General features: G+C 49.8%; 1 protein-coding gene across 4 annotated transcripts in view; it reads left to right on the forward strand.

Moving 5' to 3' along the window:
* EPHB2 (EPH receptor B2) overlaps positions 1-22,345 on the forward strand; it is a 279,799-nt gene that overhangs the window by 166,068 nt on the left and 91,386 nt on the right. The gene's annotated exons all lie outside the window — the stretch shown is intronic.

Here is a 22,345-nt window from a genome sequence, read left to right on the forward strand (position 1 = left end):
GCCTGAAAGCAAAGGAACTTTGCCAGGAATACTACAAGGCCAGGGAAACCAACAATAGATCTGGTGCTGACCCACAGACGTGCTGCTTTTACAATGAGCTGTAGGCTATGCTTGGCAGAGGTCCCACCAGCGCCATGCAGACCATCATGGTCACGTTGAAGGAGCCAGAGCCAGAGACTCCTGATGTAAACAGTGAAGAGGAGAAGGAACAGGAGGAAGAGGAGGAATGGGGAGATGCAGCAGGGGGCTCCAGCCCTGCCACAGGCCAGGTCCTGCTCAGGATTCCATCACAAGCTAGCCAGACCTGCCAGGTGAGCGAGAATGAGCCCGATGAAGGGGAAGGAAACTCGGGTAAGTGTGCATGTGCAGTTTTCTTTACAGGGTTTAAATGTAAAGATTCTGTCTGGTCCATCCTTGAGTTAACAAGACACAGATGTCAACTTTTCATTGATTTACTTATATGAGAAGAGACAGCAGTACAACAGAGTTGGCAGAGTTGGCATCTGCTTTTCATTCCCATATTGGCTGGGGTGAGGAGGACGGGGACAGAACACTTTGTTTATGTGCATAGGTATCCCTTATATCCTCCTGAGAGATCTCGGGGAACCTTTTATGGAGATACTCTGCAATCCCCTCCCAAGCTTTCTAGGGATGGCTGCCTTATTTCTTCCCCTGTGGTAGGGCACTTTCCTATGCCACTCTGCAGTGAGTTTGACTGGCAGGATTGCAGTAAACAGACTAGTGGCATACAGGCCTGGGCAGCTTTGGGATGCCAGTAGCAGCTTTGTGACCCTCAGGAGTGAGATATCAGCTGAAATCACCACTGCCTGGGGGAAACTGTGCCAGTATTCAGTGCCATTGCCCCATACTCCTATCCATTGAACAGGGACTGATACTTTATAGATTCATGCAACAGAACATTTTTCCCTCCTTGCCCCTGGTGGACCATACGCACCATGGCTGGGGCTGGAGAGCGGTGCTGTTTATTGGCACTGCGTGTCTTATTGGCAATAAGGAAAGGGAGTTTTAAAACTTCTCTTTCCCTTTCCATTGTGACTGCAAATCCAGTGGTATATCTGTTCCATTCTACCAGCAGCTTCTGGTGTGATGGCCTTGAGGAGTGCACCCACCACAGAAAACTTGACCCTGCTGAGGAGGAGAAAGAAGAGGACTAGGGAGGATATGTTCTGAAAGATATTGCAAGCCAGTGCTGCCCTGAACCACAAAGAAAGGGCCTGGAGGGCCAACATGACCAACAGTATGGAGAAGGAAACAGAAAACAGGAAAAAGGCCCAGGAGTCCCAGCAAGACAAGGAGATGGAAATGCACCAGGACATAATGGGACTTCTCAGGCAGCAAACCCAAATGCTGCAGACCCTGGTTGACCTACAGGTCGAGAAATCCCCAACTCTCTGCCCTTCACAGTTGTTTCAGAATTCCCTGGTTACTGCTCCTTACACCCCACAACATTCCACGTGCATCATGGGCTGCATCCTTTCCCCTACCGCTCCACGCTGGGACAGACAGCAAGGGAAACCACAGCTTCACAAACACTGAGCTGCATTGGTTTTCTCACTCAATAAAGTTCTATTTTTGGAGCCTCAAAGGATCTTTATTAGTTTACAACAAATACTGTTGAATGCGTAGTAGTAGTCAAAGCAAACAAGACTTGCGGCTGGTCTACGGGGGAACTTACATTGGCAGAGCTACGTCTCTCAGGGGTGTGAAAAATCCACACCCCTGAGCAGCGTAGTTAAGCCGACCTGGCATAGGGAGCGCTAGGTCAATGGAAGAATTCTTCTGTCGACCTAGCTACTGCATCTCAGGGAAGTGAATTACCTTTGCCAGTGGAAGAATCCCTCTCATCAGTGTAGGTAGTGTCTTCACTGAAGCACTACAAAGCTGTAGTGGTTTAAGTGTAGACAAGCCCTTGTAAACGCACACCAAGCACCATGGGACACAGCTTCAGGAAAACACCCAGTCCTATTTATAAATGTACACACCGTGTACCACACCATGCATAGCAGCACCCACAGCTCCAGGCCCAGAGAACACTCTAGCACAGAACACTACTGTGGCTGACCACTAAAGTGTTCTTTCAAAGCCTCCCTCAACACATAGCTACGTACTGAGATCTTGCAATGGTTCTTGTGTCTGGCTGTTCAAAGTCAGCAGACAGCCACTCCACCTCCACCCTTGAGGCAGGTTTCTCCCCTTTGCCTCTCAGATATTATGCAGGACACAACAGGCAGCTTTAACCACTGGGACATTTTTTTTTACTGTGATCCCATATAGTGAGTAAACACGGCCACCGTCCTTTCAGTCAACCAAAAGCACGTTCAACAATCAGTCTGCACCTGCTGAGCCAGTAGTTGAATCTTTCCTTGGTCCTGTCAAGATGGCTGGTGTATGGCTTTGTGAGCCAGGGGAACAAACGGCAGGCTGGGTCCCCCTGAATTCCTGTAATCGTTTCCATATTGCCAATGATAATCTGCCGGTTGGGAAAGAAAGTCCCTGCCTTCAGCTTTCTGAACAGTCCTGTGTTCATAAAGATTCATAGATTCCAAGGCCAGAAGGGACCATTGTGATCATCTAGTCTGACCTCCTGTATAAGACAGACCAGAGAACTTCCCCCAAAATAATTCCTAGAGCAGATCTTTTAGAAAAAAACATCTAATCTTGATTTAAAAATGGTCAGTGATGGAGAATCCACCCCAATCTTGGTAAATTTTTCCAGTGGTTAATGACCCTCACCGTTAAAAATTTACACCTTATTTCTAGTCTGTATTTGCCTAACTTCAGCTTCCAGCCCTTGGATCGTGTTATACCTTTCTCTGCTTGACTAAAGATCTCATTAAAGATGCGAGCATCATGCAACTTCCCTGACCTAGCCACATTAATAGTAGCAGCCCCAGAGATCCACTGATACTTGCATAACCATAGAAAAGTATCCCTTTCTGTTGATGTACTTTGTGGCAAGGTGGTGCCAAAATGGGGATATGTGTGCCATCTGTCATCCGACTGCAATTCAGAAACTGCATTGCTAAAAATCCGTCCACTACGTCTTGCACATTGCCAAGAGTCATAGGCATGTGTAGGAGGAGACAATTAGTGGCCCTGTTCACTTGCATGACAACAACACCTAAAGTGGATTTTCCAACTCCAAAATGATGTTCCGCTGACGAGTAACAATCCAGTTTGCCAAGTTTCCACTGTGGAATCGCCACTTGCTTCTCCTGTGACAATGCAGCTCTCATTCTGGTGTCCATGCACTGGACGGCTGGGGCGAGCACAGCACACAGGTCCTGAAATGAGGCTGTGCGAGGGTCGGGGCTCGGGGGGAAAGGGTGGCGCAAGGGTGGGGGTTCGGGGGGAAGGGGTGATGCGGGGGCAAGGCCATGGTTTGGGCGCCTGTTGCCTCCCACACACACACACTTTTAGGGTGCTTCCGCCACTCTTCTTTTCCACTCTGGCCACACCTGGAGAGTCATGAGCGTCTGCATATCTGCCTCTGAAGCTTTCAGCAGCGGCAAACCCTCTGTGTGGAGTCAGTGGGGGAGACAGTGGACACTAAAATGTGAGCAACATGCAGATGACTTGCTGCGATAGCCGCCACCTTGCACTGGGACAGTGGCACTACCAGCCTCCAGCATGTGACCCATGTAGGCAGGAGACAGAACTTCCTGCGGGACTGTAAGCACTATAAGGTGTGTAGAAAGCTGGCTAGATTGTCGGGCTCAACGGATAGTGATCAATGGCTCCATGTCTAGTTGGCAGCCGGTATCAAGTGGAGTACCCCAAGGGTCGGTCCTGGGGCCGGTTTTGTTCAATATCTTCATAAATGATCTGGAGGATGGTGTGGATTGCACTCTCAGCAAATTTGCGGATGATACTAAACTGGGAGGAGTGGTAGACACGCTGGAGGGGAGGGATAGGATACAGAAGGACCTAGACAAATCGGAGGATTGGGCCAAAAGAAATCTGATGAGGTTCAATAAGGATAAGTGCAGGGTCCTGCACTTAGGACGGAAGAACCCAATGCACAGCTACAGACTAGGGACCGAATGGCTAGGCAGCAGTTGTGCGGAAAAGGACCTAGGGGTGACAGTGGACGAGAAGCTGGATATGAGTCAGCAGTGTGCCCTTGTTGCCAAGAAGGCCAATGGCATTTTGGGATGTATAAGTAGGGGCATAGCGAGCAGATCGAGGGACGTGATCGTTCCCCTCTATTCGACATTGGTGAGGCCTCATCTGGAGTACTGTGCCCAGTTTTGGGCCCCACACTTCAAGAAGGATGTGGATAAATTGGAGAGAGTCCAGCGAAGGGCAACAAAAATGATTAGGGGACTGGCACACATGACTTATGAGGAGAGGCTGAGGAAGCTGGGATTGTTTAGCCTGCAGAAGAGAAGAATGAGGGGGGATTTGATAGCTGCTTTCAACTACCTGAAAGGGGGTTCCAAAGAGGATGGCTCTAGACTGTTCTCAATGGTAGCAGATGACAGAACGAGGAGTAATGGTCTCAAGTTGCAGTGGGGGAGGTTTAAATTGGATATTAGGAAAAACTTTTTCACTAAGAGGGTGGTGAAACACTGGAATGCGTTACCTAGGGAGGTGGTAGAATCTCCTTCCTTAGAGGTTTTTAAGGTCAGGCTTGACAAAGCCCTGGCTGGGATGATTTAACTGGGAATTGGTCCTCCTTTGAGCAGGGGGTTGGACTAGATGACCTTCTGGGGTCCCTTCCAACCCTGATATTCTATGATTCTATGACTGGCCAACAAACCTGGAGCTCACTCCTGGAGGGCATTAGGAGGGAAGGAACCTCAGTTCCTTCAGACCCAACTACAAACCCCGCGTCAGCCAATCTGCCCATGGCACTAGCATGGGCAGCCCACCAGACACCCAGCGAGAGGGGAGAGCCAGAGACATCCTCGCCGTGTGCACCATCATATCGGGACGTGGTCAGACACTGCAGGGACAGAAATGGGACAGGGAGCGTGGGCCGGCCGACTGACTGACTGACAGACAAATGTCAGGTTTCAGAGTAGCAGCCGTGTTAGTCTGTATCCGCAAAAAGAACAGGAGGACTTATTGCACCTTAGAGACTAACCAATTTATTGGAGCATAAGCTTTCGTGAGCTACAGCTCACACAGCTAATCACCCACAAATCCAGTTTAAGGCACTGAGAGCTGCAGGTGCTTAGCCCAGCGACCAGTGGACCTGTACATCCTGACACCATTTCAATGTCTGTGTATCTAATTGGCAGCATACTCCATTTTGGTTTTGGTGTCAGCCTGTCTCTTCCCCATCTCCCAGCATTGTGCCAGACCACGCTCTGCCCTCAGTCACACCTGTGTATCAAAACCCTGCCTGAGGCCTTGTCTTCACTTCTAAGGAAGGGGTGTTTTCACCTGGTTAAAACCACCATGGGATCTTGGCCCTTTCGTTTTACTCTGAGGGAAACCCTGCAGGGGTGCAGGCCTGGGCCTCAGACCTCAGGATAGCTCACGTGTGTTAGTTACCCCCAGGTAAAAGCCGGGAAGGCAGTGCCTGTCCCTGTCTGTCTCCCCCTTTGTCTGTCTGTCAGTCTGTCTCTGTCTTTCCAAGGCACTGGCTGAGGGATGGAAGCTGGAAGAAGGGCAGGCGGTTTTGAAGGGCTCTGTTTCAGGAAAGCTCCTTTTATAGTTTTATGTTTCCTTCAGGATTAAAGCTGGTTCCTCGGGGCTCTGGACATGGAATGTTTGCCAATTTTATGAGGGCTTTTAGAGGGGCTTTTAGAGAGTCCATCCTATCCCCTCTTTTATAATGGCTGAGATAAGATTATCTTTGTTTTAACACCAATTAAAGCAAGAAGGGTTTATGGGCTTAGGGGCTTTCCATCAATCCAACTTTGATGTCACCACTGGCTTGCTCGCCTTCTTTTCAGTACGTTAAAAGGTTGGGAGTCATTTCCTTAATGGTTAACATCCCAGCCCAAGGAGACACAGCTTTTAGGAGAGGAGCTTCGGGAAACATTTAAACAAGACCAAACAAAGAAACAAAATATGAAAGTCCTAAATTCTTCTGGAGGCGAGTTGGACACAGAGCACTTACTGTCCAAATAACCCACCCTGTAAGAATGTCATCTCTCAACTTTTCAGTCCTTTTAAAAACTTAAAATCAAGATGCTGTTTGCCCTTTTAAATCTTTTTTGAAGTACCAAAAAAAAAAAAAAAAAAAAATCATCCCTTATATTGTAGGGAATCTGTCAGACACAAAAAGCAAAACTTTTGCAACCAGTAACTGGGGAACAGATGAGTCCATCCTCTATCTTGAGAGGCTGAAGAAACAGAACATGCTCGATTGATGCTACTAGAATTCTTTGAGGGGGTCAACCAGCATGCGGACAAAGGAGATCCAGGGGATATAGTGTATGTAGATTTTCAGAAAGCCTTTGACAAGGTCCCTCACCAAAGGCTCTTAAGCAAAATAAGCAGTCATGGGATAAGAGAGAAGGTTCTCTCATGGATTGGTAACTGGTTAAAAGATAGGAAACAAAGGGTAGGAATAAATGGTCAGTTTTCAGAATGGAGAGAGGTAAACAGTGGTATCACCCAAGGATCTGTACTGGGCCCAGTCCTATTTAACATATTCATAAACAATCTGGAAAAAGGGGTAAACAGTGAGGTAGCAAAATTTGCAGATGATGCAAAACTACTGAAAATAGTTAAGTCCCAGGCAGACTGCGAAGAGCTACAAAAGGATCTCACAAAACTGGGTGACTGGGCAACAAAATGGCAGATGAAATTTAATGTTGATAAATGCAAAGTAATGCACATTGGAAAACATAATCCTAACTATAAATATACAATGATCGGGTCTAAATTAGCTGTTACCACTCAAGAAAGAGATCTTGGAGTCATTGTGGAGAGTTCTCTGAAATCATCCATTCAATGTGAAGTGGCAGTCAAAAAAGTGAACAGAATGTTGGGAATCATTAAGAAAGGGATAGATAATAAGACAGAAAATAGCATGTTGCCGCTATATAAATCCATGGTACGCCCACATCTTGAATACTGCGTGCAGAAGCGTTCGCCCCATCTCAAAAAAGATATATTGGAATTGGAAAAGGTTCAGAAAAGGGCAACAAAAAGTATTAGGGGTATGGAACGGCTTCCATATGAGGAGAGATTAAGAAGACTGGGTGGGACTTTTCAGCTTGGAAAAGAGGCAACTAAGGGGGGAACATGATAGAGGGCTATAAAATCATGAGTGGTATAGAGAAAGTAAATAAGGAAGTGTTATTTACTCCTTCTCATAAGACAAGAACAAGGGGCCACCAAATGAAATTAATAGGTAGTAGGTTTAAAACAAACACAATTTACAAACCATACAACTCTTAGTTAGTAAATAATCTAGCTAGAAATGTGTTAGATTTCCTTTTGTTTAATGGCTGGTAAAATAAGCTGTGCTGGATAGAATGTATATTCCTGTTTTTGTGTCTTTTTGTAACTTGAGGTTTTGCCTAGAGGGATTCTCTATGTTTTGAATCTGATACCTGTCAGCTATTTACCATCCTGATTTTACAGAGGTGATCCTTTTACCTTTTCTTTAATAAAAATTCTTCTTTTAAGAACCTGATTGATTTTTCATTGTTCTTAAGATCCAAGGGTTTGGGTCTGTGTTCATCTGTAAAAATTGGTGAGGATTCTATGATTTTTATCAAGCCTTCCCCAGGAAAGGGGGTGTAGTGCTTGGGGGGATATTATGGGGGAAGACGTCTCCAAGTGGGCTCTTTCCCTGTTCTTTGTTAACACGCTTGGTGGTGGCAACATAGGGTTCAAGGACAAGGCAAAGTTTGTACCTTGGGGAAGTTTTTAACCTAAGCTGGTAGAAATAAGCTTAGGGGGTCTTTCATGCAGGTCCCCACATCTGTACCCTAGAGTTCAGAATGGGGAAGGAACCTTGACATGGTGTATGGTAACACCCATTGTTTTATGTTCTCTGTGTATATAAAATCTCCCCACTGTATTTTCCACTGCGTGCATCCAGTGAAGTGAGCTGTAGCTCACGAAAGCTTATGCTCAGATAAATGTGTTAGTCTCTAAGGTGCCACAAGTACTCCTTTTCTTTAAACACAAGAAAGTATTTTTTCACGCAACGTACTGTCAACCTCCGGAACTCCTTGCCAGAGGGTGTTGTGAAGGCCAATACTATAACAAGGTTCAAAAGAAAAGGAGTACTTGTGGCGTCTTAGAGACTAACCAATTTATTTGAGCATAAGCTTTCGTGAGCTACAGCTCACTTCATCGGATGCATTTCGTGAGCTGAGGCTCATGAAAGCTTATGCTCAAATAAATTGGTTAGTCTCTAAGGTGCCGGAAGTCCTCCTTTTCTTTTTGCGAATACAGACTAACAGGACTGCTACTCTGAAAGGTTCAAAAGGGAGCTAGATAGATTCATGGAGAATACTATTAGCCAGGATGGGCAGGAATGGTGTTTGCCAGAAGCTGGGATTGGGTGACAGGGCATGGATCACTTGATTACCTGTCTGTTCATTCCCTTTGGGGCACCTGCCGTTGGCCACTGTCAGAAGACAGGATACTGGGCTTGATGGACCCTTGGTCTGACCCAGTGTGGCCGTTCTTACGTTCTTATGATGCATTTGCTAGTAAGTTATGGTGTGAGGTTTAGGTGATATAACTGGGCACAGCTCCTCTCGGGATGGGGCGATGGTGTAAATCAGCAGAGCTCCAGGGAGCGGTGCCAGTTTACATCACTTGAGGATTTGGCCTTTTGTGGGTATTTCAGCTGGCTAACATGTGATTAATGTAGTGCTGAGACAGGGTCACACAGCCCTTCACCCTCATCTGGAGACTGCATAGTGCCTCCTGCAGAATACGTAGGGCACCCACATTGCGGGATGGTTGTGATAATGGAGAGTCTCAGGGCTTGTCATCACTACCACTGCGATCGATGCAGCAGCGTTGCTTTAGCAGGTCTGGTGAAGACGCGCTTCGTGGATGGGAGAGTGCTCTCCCATGGGTGTAATTACTCCACCTCAACGAGAGGGAGAGCGCGTTCCCACCGACAGTGCGGGGTAGACAGTGCGGGGTAGACATGGCGTTAAGTCAATGTAAGTTACATCGCTGGGGGCGTGGGGAGTGATGTAACTTACAGCAGCTTAAGGCCTCAGTTTGACGGGGCGGACATCTCGGACCAGGCGACCCCCATTCCATTTGCTCATCAGTAGTTTTCAGGAGAAGCCTCAGGTCTGGTCAGTGTGTGCTGTGTGTGTTTTGTGTGACATGTGGGAGCGGTTCCGCGTCCCTGTGTACTCAGGGCTGGGGCTTTGGCAGAAAGCCTGTTATTTCTCTTTCAGGGCTGGTAAGGTGAGTCCCATAAGCAGCCGTGTTGGTTTAACTGGGCTTGCTGAGCAGGGAAAGAATTCCATGCATGCTTCTTACTGACCCCCTAATCCCCTCCCCTGGAGCGGCTGTGCACAGGCCTCCGTGCTGGCTGCAGGGGGGTCACGATGCACGCTCACAGGTATGCCTTTCCCACAAGTGGGGCAGTCTCGCCAGATGCTTGAACTTCTGAGCCATGTTTGCAGAGCAATGACCTTTTGAGCCCAGCAGAGCAGGAGAGTTGGACGTGGGAGAGGGTTCACAGCCCAGGGTTAAGGCTTGCGAGCCATGACAGGCAATGCTACAGGGACATGGACATTGTGGTCAAATGGGGGTGGAGGGCGGGTTCTGAATGGTTCTCAGTGATGTCATCCCTGAGCCTGCCATGCCCAGTAAATACCAAGTCTGCATTTTCCGTAAATATTCCATTTCAGGATCACACCAGAGGCCATGGGCCGGGGGGGAGGCCAGCCCTGCTGGGGTGAACATAAAAAGCAGACAGCACTCTGCCCTGGCCACTGGAGGGGAAGGACTAGATGGGGCCTACTAGGGTTCTGTCCGCGCTAATGCCTACCATTCTCATCACCCAGCTGTGCCTTACACACGGCACCCCATCTGTGCAGTGAACCCGTGTTCTGACCAGTGTTTTACAGAGCAGTCAGGGCCTGGCCTGTGAGACCAACCAGGAACTAACCAGTACATGCTGTTAGCGCCGTACATCTGAAATGGATAGACCTGAAACAGAGCATGGAACATGTGGAAGCCTATTAGGAAAGGAAACAGCTTGTATCAGAAACTTTCCAGAGGTAGTAACTGAGTCCGGGAGTGCCAGCTTTGGAGGGGAGGCTTGTTCTTACAGCTAATGCACGAAACTAGGGGTCAGAAATCCTGGCTTCTCTTCCTGGCTCTGTCACAGGCTGGCACTGGGCAAGTCACGTGCTCCCTTTGCACCTCAGTTCCTCTACCCACAACACTGGAGTAGAAATGCCTGCCTGACGGGGAGATCTACTAGTCTTGGTTTATTACGGATTTGAGATCCTGGGATGAAAGGTGCTGTGGTATTATTATTATTGTTATGAGCTGGGTGAAACGCTGTTCGGGGTTGAGAGAAAACCCCATTGAGATTGATAGGTGTGAACTCACCCTTCAGTTAAGATAACTGTAAGCATAAGCAGTGTATGAAACTGACCAGGAGCTTTTGGCTGAGCATCGTTTTGGGCAGGTGTGTGCGTGTGTGTATGTATGTGAAAGCCAAGACGCTGAAATTGCAGTGTGACCCTGGGAAAAGCTAGAGGGAGAGCGTTTGGGTCTGGTGTTGTCTAAAGAGGCCTGGGGCTGTAAGCTAAGAAATTGCTCCTTTTGTTCTTGGTTCCTTGTGTGTTCGGAGACACAGGTCTTTGTACACTCCTTGTAAATAAACAAAATTGCATCAAAGAAAATATCAGACTGCATCAATTTCTGCTTCCAGGTGGAACATCCCCAGGGCCCTGAACTTTGACTCACTGGTCCGGTCAAAAAGGGGTAATATTATGAACAGCAGCGAAGCAGCCTGAATCTAGGGATCCTGTTAAAACTCCTATTAGCAAACTGCAGGATGCTCTCCAGTGTCCTGAGGGATCAGCTTCTGTTTCTGTCCTGTGGAGAATCACTGGGTTAAACTGCAAGTATTTGCATTGTGGATTTTTCCTCTTTTAATGACAGCTCTTTAATCCACATTAAAGAAGCTGGTTGATCTTCACATTTCCCTTCGGTTAATCTCGTTTAACCTTGGGTTCCTCTCAGCATGTCCATGCACTGCTGTCGGTGTGGCTGGCAGGGACAGCACCTGGCAGTGGGATTCGTGGTGTCACTTACACACAAGGTAATGCTGCAGGCTGGTTTTTAAAAAGTTCTGGGCTTGCTTATTGGGGAGGAAACTGGAGGAATGGGTGGAAACAGGCAGGAACGGCTCACTTAGCCTCTCTCAGGAAGCGTGGCAAGTGTGTGGTTTAGTGGTTAGAGCGAAGGGCTGGCACCAGAGACCCACCAGCTCACTGTAGCCCTGCTGACCCTGGAGAGTGCTGGTGTTCCCAGGACTGGCTCAGGCATGTGTGTGGCCTGAGAAGCACATGTGTGCACACTCAAAGATTTCCAAGTGCTCCCAGTTGCACCAGCACCCGGCAGTGCCCTCACACCCACCAGTTCCATGGGACTCATGTTGGTGCTAGTGTTGATGGAAACCAGTGGTGTTACAGCCACACTCATCCAGTCAGTTCCCTCTGCACAGTCCCACAACACTGCTGGCCACCCTTCAGTGACAGCCCTGGCTCTGTCACTTGTCTGCCACCCTGCTGCTAGTTCCAAGGAGCCTGAGAGAGTGAGTGCAGGACTGGACCACCTGGAGATGCACAAGTGCAGATAGAGGCAGTATATTCTTGTGAGAGATGCCACTCTCCAGGTGTTCTGTATGTGCCACAGGTGTGTCTGCATATAGAATAACTCGGGGATACTGCCAGGTGGGCACCTGTGCTGAGGTGCAATCCTGACCGCGGGGACGTGAATGGCAGAACTCCCACTTACTCCAGGGATTTCACAGCAGGTGTCCAATGCAGTGGCGGGAGGAACCCTGAACCACTTTACATTACCCAGGCTGGCAAGGTTAGATTTGCAGGAGGACCAAGTTGTTGCCCCATGTAACCTCAAAAACCTGCCTTCCCTAGTGCAGATGGATGGGGAGGGCGGGTGCGTGGTTGTCACATGTCAATCTGGGTATAAAGCAGGAATCTCACTGGGCTCTTGAGGTGCGCTCAGTGCTCCCCCTTCTTCCCCAGCACCCGGTGCCTTGGGAGTGTTCAGATCTGGGCCTGAACTGGGTAGCGGGGACCCATCTCTGCAGAGATCCCCACCCTGCCTCTGAGCCAAGTTCCCCCTGGTGTGGATGTGGATGGTGAAAGGGCAAATTAAGCTGACTGCAGGACCCAGCCTGCCCACTGCTGGATGTGGCTTTCTCAGCCACGAATGGGCATCCTGACAATCCCAGAAGCTTAGGCAGACGTGCACACCCAGGCCCCAGGGAACTGGGACATGGCTCTCTTGGATTGCCAAGACCACAGCTAATGGAGGCAGTTGAACTGCAAAGCTCTTGGTGCAAGGGTGTCAGGCCACCTCCACACAGCCTCTGGATTCCACACAGAGGATGTGGAAAAAGCTAATGTACTCAATGCTTTTTTTGCCTCTGTTTTCACTAACAAGGTCAGCTCCCAGACTGCTGTGCTGGGCATCACAAAATGCGGAAGAGATGGCCAGCCCTCTGTGGAGATAGAGGCGGTTAGGGACTATTTAGAAAAGCTGGACGTGCACAAGTCCATGGGGCCGGACGAGTTGCATCCGAGAGTGCTGAAGGAATTGGCGGCTGTGATTGCAGAGCCACTGGCCATTATCTTTGAAAACTCGTGGCGAACCGGGGAAGTCCCGGATGACTGGAAAAAGGCTAATGTAGTGCCAATCTTTAAAAAAGGGAAGAAGGAAGATCCTGGGAACTACAGGCCAGTCAGCCTCACCTCAGTCCCTGGAAAAATCATGGAGCAGGTCCTCAAAGAATCAATCCTGAAGCACTTGCATGAGAGGAAAGTGATCAGGAACAGCCAGCATGGATTCACCAAGGGAAGGTCATGCCTGACTAATCTAATTGCCTTTTATGATGAGATTACTGGTTCTGTGGATGAAGGGAAAGCAGTGGATGTATTGTTTCTTGACTTTAGCAAAGCTTTTGACACGGTCTCCCATAGTATTCTTGTCAGCAAGTTAAAGAAGTATGGGCTGGATGAATGCACTATAAGGTGGGTAGAAAGCTGGCTAGATTGTCGGGCTCAACGGGTAGTGATCAATGGCTCCATGTCTAGTTGGCAGCCGGTATCAAGTGGAGTGCCCCAAGGGTCGGTCCTGGGGCCAGTTTTATTCAATATCTTCATAAATGATCTGGAGGATGGTGTGGATTGCACTCTCAGCAAATTTGCGGATGATACTAAACTGGGAGGAGTGGTAGATACGCTGGAGGGGAGGGATAGGATACAGAAGGACCTAGACCAATTGGAAGATTGGGCCAAAAGGAATCTGATGAGGTTCAATAAGGATAAGTGCAGGGTCCTGCACTTAGGACGGAAGAATCCAATGCACAGCTACAGACTAGGGACCGAATGGCTAGGCAGCAGTTCTGCGGAAAAGGACCTAGGGGTGACAGTGGACGAGAAGCTGGATATGAGTCAGCAGTGTGCCCTTGTTGCCAAGAAGGCCAATGGGATTTTGGGATGTATAAGTAGGGGCATAGCGAGCAGATCGAGGGACGTGATCGTTCCCCTCTATTCGACATTGGTGAGGCCTCATCTGGAGTACTGTGTCCAGTTTTGGGCCCCACACTTCAAGAAGGATGTGGATAAATTGGAGAGAGTCCAGCGAAGGGCAACAAAAATGATTAGGGGACTGGAACACATGAGTTATGAGGAGAGGCTGAGGGAGCTGGGATTGTTTAGCCTGCAGAAGAGAAGAATGAGGGGGGATTTGATAGCTGCTTTCAACTACCTGAAAGGGGGTTCCAAAGAGGATGGCTCTAGACTGTTCTCAATGGTAGCAGATGACAGAACGAGGAGTAATGGTCTCAAGTTGCAGTGGGGGAGGTTTAGATTGGATATTAGGAAAAACTTTTTCACTAAGAGGGTGGTGAAACACTGGAATGCGTTACCTAGGGAGGTGGTAGAATCTCCTTCCTTAGAGGTTTTTAAGGTCAGGCTTGACAAAGCCCTGGCTGGGATGATTTAACTGGGAATTGGTCCTGCTTTGAGCAGGGGGTTGGACTAGATGACCTTCTGGGGTCCCTTCCAACCCTGATATTCTATGATTCTATGATTCTATGATTCTATGATTGTGTTGCTCCTGCATGTCGCGCAACTTGCGTCTGCAGAAGCATGGGAGGAGTGGGAGATCCCAGTCAGAGACCCCCTCCCCACTCCCAGCCCTCAGCCCTCCAAGGGGAGATGGGATCACTTGTATTTGCATCAAGTAAAAGGCTCAGCTGGCTGGAACTCTTCAAACGTGTCTGTGCAGTAATGACTACAGGAGAGCTGGGTGGACTTTCCAAAGGCCTTTGTCAAGGTCCCTCACCAGAGGCTACTAAAGAAACTAAGCCAAGTTGTGAGGGTATTGAAAAAAGGGTGAGGAAGGAGCAGGCAAAATTTGCAGATGATAGAAAATTATTTAGGTTAAGCTCGCGACTCCCCGTGTAATAACCTCACAACCCCAAGGAGTCCTGACCCCCAGTTTGAGAACCTCTGCTAACCAAGGACCTAACCAAGCTAGGGGAAGGGGCAACACTATGGCAGAGAAAGGTCAGTGTTGGTAAGTGCACGCTGGAGGGAACAATGTGAACTACTCCTACAGCTCTCTGGGTTCTGAATGAACAGTGTTAGCTCAGGGAAATGATCGGGGCGTGATTGCGGGCATGTCCATGAAGAGCTCTGCTCAGTATGCAGCTGTTGGCAAAAGAGCAACAAGACATTAGAAAGTGGGAGGAATAAAATGGAGGATAATATAGGAAACTATAAAAAGAAAAGGAGTACTTGTGGCACCTTAGAGACTAACCAATTTATTTGAGCATAAGCTTTCGTGAGCTACAGCTCACTTCATCAGATGCATACGATGAAGTGAGCTGTAGCTCACGAAAGCTTATGCTCAAATAAATTGGTTAGTCTCTAAGGTGCCACAAGTCCTCCTTTTCTTTTTGCGAATACAGACTAACACGGCTGTTACTCTGAAACCTGACATAGGAATCTATGTCAAGTGCTGGAATATGCCTCGCTGGAATGCTATGTGCAGTCCCCGTCACTCCGGACAGCAGAATTAGAGAGGATTGCTAAGATGAGTGATGAGGGCCTGGAAAAACTCCCATGTGAAGAGAGATTGAAAAGGTTTGGATTGTTACCTTAAAAGTGATAAGAACTGATCTGATAAAAGAGTAGAAAATAATGTCTGGTCTAGAGATGGTCATCAGGAATTTATAATCATAGAATATCAGGGTTGGAAGGTCATCTAGTCCAACCCTCTGCTCAAAGCAGGACCAATCCCCAATTTTTGCCGCAGATCCCTAAATGGCCTCCTCAAGGATTGAACTCAGAACCCTGGGTTTAGCAGGCCAATGCTCAAATCACTGAGCTATCCCTCCCCCCACAAAGTCTCCCTGTCCCATAGCATGAGAACTAGGGGACATGCAGTGAAATGGAAAGGTGGCAAATTCAGACCTGGTCAAAGAGAATACTTTTCACACAGCACAATTGCCCTGTGGAACTCATTGCCACCAGATGTCATTGCGGCCCAGAGTTTAGCAGGATTCAAAACTGCATTAGACACTTGTGCAGATTACAGCTATTTGCAGTTATAACAGTAAATGCTAACAATGACGGGTTTTGGAAGGCGAGAAACCCTGCTGCACGAGCCAGCCTCTAATTCTTGGGGTCAGGAGGCAAGATGGATTTGCCCCATCCTCTGGGGCAGCTGGCATCATGCAGTGTTGGTGATGGAAGACTGAGCTGGATGAGCCGAGCTCGGCACCAGCCTGGCTATTCCTATCAGCTTATGATCCTATGAGGCACATTCTTGTTCCCAGGCACAACCTCTCCTGCTAGTGAAGGGCATTTGTCTGCTAAGAAATGAGGGTGCAGGGAGTGGAGCTGAGGTGCCTATTGTAATTAGGAATTCACGTTGGTGAGGAATTGTGCGTCCCCAGTGCAGCTCCGGGGATTAGCTTTCAGCAGGAAAGCATGAGGCGAGAGTGAGTGCAGGAGACACGGGAGAGAGACAATGGGAGCGTTCCATGGCGCATGCGAGGCACTGAAAGACAGTGAGGCAAGGGAGGGCTGATCCTGATTTAATCCCCAGTCTCTGAACCCTACGGGTGCTGGGCTTGCCCAGCGTGGTGCCTCCTAGTCAATGGCATTGTCAGGTGCTGGGCACTGGCAGGATCAGGCTGCAGTGGTCCTCTGCCCTTCCCCCTCCCTACGGAGAGGTGAGGAGGGCAGCTGAGAGATAAGGCTGGAGGATATTAAAGGGTCTCTGTTAAACTTAATTGACAGAGCTGGGGCTGGCTGCTTTGTGTCAGACAGTGAGAACAGCCTCTCTTGTGCAGCAAAGGGCCTGTCTGGAGAAACAAAGGCAGGCAAACAAGGCAGAGAGCCCTTCCTTAGAGCCATGAATGCAGGGCTAGGGCTGCCATTTTGGAAGCTTTTCTCCCCGGGAGAGCTGCTTGACATGAGCTGTTTGCAGAAGTGATCTGCGGGGAGGGGAGCTCCGGAGGCCTGTGCTTGAGCGGTTTTCAAGAGACACTCTCAAGGCTTCCCTCAGTCTCCGTGCAGCTCACGGGATTAACTCAAGGGGCTGGTTTGAACCAACATGGCCAGGCCCTCCTGGAGATCAGAGGCTGCAACTCAAAGGCTCTGCCATTCGAATGGAAGGGGATGGAAGCTGGTGGCAGGAGCCTCGGTTCCCTCTGAGCCTGATGCACTGGCCCAGGGCGCACACACCAGCGACTTTCCCTGGCTTGGGAGATGGGGTCTGTGCAGGAAGCAGGCAGGACAGGTCCTAGGGGCCGGGGCGGATGCTGGAGCCCCTAAATGTTGCTATTTAAAAAACAACCAATGTGCCAAGGGTCCATTAAACCCCTGCAAAATCTTGGATTTAAACAGTAAAATTGGGTTTCTGCATCAGTATTCTGCTACTGTTTATAATTCCTGTGGCGAGTCTCTGGTCTGCCGCTGCACCGCTGGTTAACACGGGATGGCTCTGCACACAGTAGGCACTTCTGAAAACAATTTCTGGCCCTTGATAAGCATTGGCTGGTGCTGGGCCTGCAACATCAACTCCCAAGGACTGGGTGGGAAAAGAGCTGGACCTATGCAGCCTATGCTGCAGGGAACAGCCCAACCCACCCATAGAGTGTAGACGGCAGGGGACGGGGCAGCCCCACGGCTGGGGTACAGATGGCAGGGGACAGGGCAGCCCTACGGCTGGGGTACAGACGGCAGGGGGCAGCCCCACAGCTGGTATGTAGACTGCAGGGATGATGCTAGCTGTAGTATCTCCTGGATGGGATCTAACAAAGCATTTCTGATCTCTCTCTCCTGTGAGTCCAGCCAGCAAACCGCGCGCACCAGCCAGCCTGTTCCGACGCAGCCTTGGGGCAGGAGATGCCCCAGGAGAGGAGGGAGCTGGTACCAGGGAAGCCGCAGGGCAGGTGGCAGGAGGAAGAAGCTGCAGAACCCTGTTTTCCACCCAGCTCTGTCCAGGCCCAGCTGTGTGAACTGCCCAGAGTTCTCCGTCGCCAAGGGGAAGGGAGAGGCTGCTGGGGCCTGGCAGAAGCCCCCACTGAACACTGAGCAAGAATCTCGCTTCCCAAGCAGCTCTGCTCTCCCCGAGCCAGGACAGAGAGAGATTGGACGGCAGCCCCAAGAGAGGTGCTCGCTAGGCTGGTGCTAAAGGAGTCAATAAATCCTTGGAGGATTCTCCCTGGGAGTCCCAGCACCTGTTTATTTACACATGCTCCCATCACATGCATCATAGAATATCAGGGTTGGAAGGGACCTCAGGAGGTCATCTAGTCCAACCCCCTGCTCAAAGCAGGACCAATCCCCAATTTTTGCCCCAGATCCCAAATGGCCCCCTCAAGGATTGAACTCACAACCCTGGGTTTAGCAGGCCAATGCTCAAACCACTGAGCTCTCCCTCCCTCCTCCCCCCCCCCCCCCCGTGCGGGTCTCATGCATGTAGCAGGCACAGTGGCCGGAGTGGGCACTGGAGCTCCTGAAGGCTGCCTGCCCCCTGGGGGCCGGCGCATGCTATGGAGCCGGCCTGGCAGGAGCGGGAGCAGCTTCGGAAGAAGAGTGTGTTCTCCCACGCCTGATGCTGCCTGGCCAGCGGCCCCCTCCCCTTGTCCCCTGCTGACTCTGCTTTTCAGAGTGCGCACCGGTCCCAGCCGGGGAGGGAGCGCCAAGAACCGAAAACCGGGCCCTGGCCATCCCTGTGTCAGCGGAGCCGGCCCTGTCAGCAAACGGCACCGTTCCGTGCCCCCCGTGCATCCAGCCGCTGCCACGCACTGCAACAGGGGGATGAAAGGAGCGGGCCCCAATGACTAGCCTCGGGGTGGCACTGGAATTAGCGCACCGAAGACTGTGAGCTATTGCAGCCCCAGCAGGCAGGTCAGAGCCCCTCCCCGCAGGGTAATTTCTCCCCCTTTCCCTGGCTAACAGGGGTTTTGAGAAATAAATCGGTTCTGCCTTTGGAGCCCTCTGTGCTGCAACCGTTCGCTTTTCCCCCGCTCCATTCTGGTGTCTAGGCACAAACTTTGCTCCCGCCTTCCCCGTCACTGAGGGAGCTTCTCACGGGAACATCCTCATCTGTCTCCCACCACCACAGACCCTGCTCAGCGCAGGGAGCTTAGGGTGACCGGTCTCCATCCACCACACACGGGACTTACTCTGGGGTCTGCAGCCTCTATGCCCCCTCTTCATTCCCACAGCAAGGCCCAGGCGGTGCTGGCTGTGATGGCACCCCATGACAATGAGAGGAGGGGGAGACTGAAGGGAGGGGGGCAGCTTTCCGCCTCCCCATCCAGATAGGGCAGACAGTGCTGAGGTGGAGAGGGGCACAGAGATCTCACCCTTGCAGCCTCAGGTTCTGAGCGAGGGGATTTGGAGGAGCAGGTCTGCAGCGATGGGAGGTGAGTTTCCCATTCCCTGTGCCGTGGCTGCCACAGGGGCTGCCTGTGGAGATTGTGCCTAGGAACCAGCACAGAATGAGGACACATTTAAACTAACCAGTGCAGCTGCTGGGTCACAGGCGGATAGGTGCTGAGCCCCTGCCTCTCCCCCTGGAGCCAGGGTGCCCAGTCTCTCTCCCTGGGGCTCATGGGGCTTGCTGGGGCTCAGCACCTCCCAGGTTTTGGCCTCCTTTTCATAACAGGTACAATTAATCCTCACTCCAAGCCCAGCGAGATGGGCTTTGATGCTCTCCTCTTGAGGCAGTGATGTGCCAAGCTGCCCGTCTGGGCCGCATCGCAAGGCACATGCAGGAACCATTCCATGACGGCTTGTTCGTGAAGATTAGCAACATTACGTGATACCCGGGACTTCATACAGGATGCAAATGACTCAGCTGCGTGATCTTTATGGCCTGGGGAGCTACCAGCTTCGTGGCTTAGCAGTTGAGGGGCGGAAGGCATCTGGGCTTGTGAGTCATCCAGCAGGGTTAGCTGGTGCAGGGCAGAGCTGTCAACCTGGCCATTTCTGAGCTCAGCCAACCAGGGGAGGGTGCAGCTCCCTCTTTTCCAGAAGTCAGAGCCCAGGAGGTGTGTTGCAGGTAGGCCAGGTTGCTTTTGCATAGCACTTTGAACATAAGAACATAAGAATGGCCATACTGGATCAGATCAAGAGTCCATCCAGCCCAGTATCCTGTCTGCCGACAGTGGCCAATGCCAGGTGCCCCAGAGGGAGTGAACCTAACAGGTAATGATCTAGTGATCTCTCTCCTGCCATCCATCTCCACCCTCTGACAAACAGAGGCTAGGGACACCATTCCTTACCCATCCTGGCTCATAGCCATTAATGGACTTAACCTCCATGAATTTATCCAGTTCTCTTTTAAGCCCTGTTACAGTCCTAGCCTTCACAACCTCCTCGGGCAAGGAGTTCCACAGGTTGACTGTGTACTGAGAGAAGAAGAACTTCCTTTTATTTGTTTTAAACCTGCTACCCATTAATTTCATTTGGTGGCCCCTAGTTCTTATATTATGGGAACAAGTAAATAACTTTTCCTTATTCACTTTCTCCACACCACTCATGTTTTATAGACCTCTATCATATCCCCCCTCAGTCTCCTCTTTTCCAAGCTGAAAAGTCCTGGCCTCTTTAATCTCTCCTCATATGGGACCTGTTCTAAACCCCTAATCATTTTAGTTGCCCTTTTCTGAACCTTTTCTAATGCCAGTATATCTTTTTTGAGATGAGGGGACCACATCTGTACCCAGTATGCAAGATGTGGGCGTACCATGGATTTATATAAGGACGATAAGATATTCTCCATCTTATTCTCTATCCCTTTTTTAATGATTCCTCACATCCTTTTTGCCTTTTTGACTGCCACTGCACACTGCATGGATGTCTTCAGAGAACTATCCACGATGACTCCAAGATCTTTCTCCTGATTAGCTGTAGCTAAATTAGCCCCCATCATATTGTATGTATAACTGGGTTTTTTTTTTCCAGTGTGCATTACTTTACATTTATCCACATTAAATTTCATTTGCCGTTTTGTTGCCCAATCACTTAGTTTTGTGAGATCTTTTTGAAGTTCTCCACAGTCTTCACTCAGCTTCTCTGAGTGCTGGGCTTATGGTACAGATGGGGAAACTGAGGCAGGGAGGGGCAGAGGCTTGTCCAAGGTCACACCGTGAGGCACGGTCTAGCCTGGGAGGAGAACCCAGGAGAGCCTGAGGCAGCAAAACTGTGTTTGGAGCCTTGGTTCCCCCCTTTCTAGGGATCTGGGATGGGGCAGAGGCAACTTGTGTTGCTCCTGTGTTGTGGTAGATAAGGTGAGACCTGCCCACAGGGCACTGTCCACCCTGTCTGTTCTCTGCCGCCTCTCGGTTTCTTGGCTCACCTGCTTCTTGCTCGAATCATTACAAGGGAGGTGGGGGGTTCCTTACCACCGCTGGTGCTCCTCCCCTAAGTACCAGGGCATTTGGGGGTGGAAGAGCTGGCTCTGTGCAGCCGGGAGCCAGCCAGGACTTGGAATGGGCCCTTTGCCTTCACCACAGAGCCAGACCCAACCTCCAGGAATGTTTTCGTTTTCAGCTTTCAGAGTTGGACTAGATTTCAGCAGGCTCAGTCAGTGGCCTGGGTCTCCTGTGGATACTGCCCTTTGCATACTGTCTGTAGGGGAAGGGGCCTGTATCTCGGGAAGGCTTTGATCAGATGATCACACATTTCCACCACAAACTACCCTGGCCCTGGAATTTCAGACTGATCGAACTCCGCGTGTTGATTGCAGCTTCAAAATGGGGCTAAAAACAGAAACTCTGCAGCAGCCTTAGCTATGGAGCAGGCATTGCTCCTCCATTTCACTGAGAGCTGCTTGGCCATCCCTGCTCCCCACAGCTCAGCCCTCTCAGTGATGGGTTTGCAGTCAAATGTGTGCTGGAAGTTGGATCAGCAGTGGAGCTGCTGCACTAGTGGGTTTGGGAGTGTGTGAAGATCCAAGAGCATGGAAGGAGAAGCAGCTTCTCACTGGCGATGCTCAGACGAGTGAAGAGAAGGGGGTTGGTAACAGAGATCACTGGGAAAGGGGTTCGTTTTCTGTGGAAAACTTTGACTTTTTGTCAAAAAAAATGAAAACTGAAAATTTTTGGCTGAAAATTGTTGAAACCCAAACGTTGTGGGGGGGGGGGAGGGAGGGTTGGTTGGTTTGCTGATGAAAATAGAAATTTTTTGAGGAAAGCAGAAACCTTTCACAAAACCTTTTTCCACAATTTTCTGCAGAAAGAATGTTGTGACAGAAAATTTCTGACCAGTCCCAGGCTGTAACCTCCTTCTCAGGCTGTTTTTTCTCACCCTTCCAACCCTTGGCAGAGTGGAAGGAGATGTTCTGCAGAAATCATTGATTTCAAGAATTCGCTCTGATAAAGTGAAATGGGAAATGGTTTTATTTATTGTATTTCACTGCACACAGCGTCTGCCATCCCCCTTGCTACACAACAAGTTAACAACATACAATCAGCAGTGGATGCGGAGAGCAATACAGACAGACCACTACAGTCCACATTTAGGAGCCTGGGGCCAGGGGTGCAGGAATCAACCAGTGGGGTTCCATGACCTACAAGGGCTTTTTGTTGGATAAGACACTTGGCAGTAATTTCTCGATTTCCATCACAACTATTATTTGC

Source organism: Lepidochelys olivacea, assembly GCF_965140295.1.
Source record: "Lepidochelys olivacea isolate rLepOli2 genome assembly, chromosome: 18".
In the NCBI taxonomy this organism is placed as follows: Eukaryota; Metazoa; Chordata; order Testudines; family Cheloniidae; genus Lepidochelys; species Lepidochelys olivacea.